The sequence below is a fragment of the Colobus angolensis genome, unplaced genomic scaffold, assembly GCF_000951035.1.
Source record: "Colobus angolensis palliatus isolate OR3802 unplaced genomic scaffold, Cang.pa_1.0 Scaffold6, whole genome shotgun sequence".
Classification (NCBI taxonomy): Eukaryota; Metazoa; Chordata; class Mammalia; order Primates; family Cercopithecidae; genus Colobus; species Colobus angolensis.
The window spans coordinates 7,499,399-7,500,889 of NW_012119598.1; positions in this window are offsets into that span (position 1 = coordinate 7,499,399).

A 1,491-nucleotide genomic window follows, 5' to 3' on the forward strand; every position below is an offset into this window, starting at 1 on the left:
AAAGACCCCAAGCCCTGGTGGTTATGTGGAATAGATGTGCCAGCTCTGGTCTGCCCCCTTCATACTTCTTGTTAAGTGGGAAAAAAAGAAACCCTAATTTGATGCAGGAACTATAGTTGGGTTTTTTCTATTACTTGCAGCTAAATGCACTCCTAATTGATGCATTGCTCTTTCAGAATTCAGACACAATTAGATGGGGTGAAAAATATACTGAGGATGAAATGAGGAGTCATTATTTAAAAGGGATCAAAAAGAGGACAACAAAGTGACAACAGTGGCCAGGGCTTTGCACAACTCATGTCTCCATAGGCAGTGAGTATAAGAAGAAGATGCTGAAACACGAAGTACAGGCGAGTTACCTAGAAGTTCTTGAACTTAAAAATCTTTCCTGGATGATTGCCCTAATGTGATAGGGAGCGAAGTTGGTGCCTATTGACCAAAGGGGAATTGCCTACAGTTCTGCAGGTCAAGGCCATGAACTTCCTCTCCACCACTTCTAGTCCAAATTAGGTTGCTCCATATAATCCTGGAACACAACCTATTTTAGATTCTTCTGATTCCAGTTTCTTTTTTTGATTTGAGGCCAAGTTCCATAGTAGTAGACAGAGAGTTGCAAAAGAATCCTCAACCCTTGTCTTTTAGTCCCCAAATTAGACTGGGCCTAACCTCCTTGGTGGCTTCTTAAGTACCATTATCAAAGAGACAAATAAGAAACCTCAGGCTGAAGGCAGACTCACCAATTGAGCCAAAGTTACCATCGGAAGTGGCATTCTTTCTCGTGGGAGGACCAGGGCAGTAAAGGGTCAGGAGCAGGAAGCTCCTGTAACAAGAACCTTGTTCTGGCTTCACCGCTGCTAGTAGAGAAACATACGGCACCTGCACACAGCCCATTGCGTTTGGCACAGGGCTTTCTTGTGCATCATCAGCTTTTTCTTAAAGCCTCTCAGCTTCCCTTGATAAATACAACGTAGTCAGCACCGTGTGATGGAATCACCTGGAACCAAGTGGAGGGCAACTTCAAAAACAAGTGTTCCGACTAGGTGCGGTTGCTCACACCTGTAATCCTACACTTTGGGAGGCTGAGGTGGGCGGTTCACTTGAGTCCAGAAGTTTGAGACCAGCCTAGGCAACACAGTAAAATCCCAACTCTACAAAAAATTAGCTGGCGGTGGTCATGTGCACCTGTAGTCCCAGCTACTCAGGAGGCTGAGGTAAGAGGATCCATTGAGCCCAGTAGTCTAAAGCTGCAGTGAGCTGTGATCATGCCACTGCACTCCAGCCTGTGCAACAGAGCAAGACTCTGTCTCCATCAATCAATCAATTTTTATTTTTTAATTTTTTTTATTTTTTTTGAGATGGAGTCTCACTCTGTTGCCCAGGCTGGAGTGCAGTGGTGCAATCTCGGCTCACTGCAAGCTCTGCCTCCCAGGTTCACACCATTCTCCTGCCTCAGCCTCCCGAGTAGCTGGGACTACAGGCGCCCGCCACCAC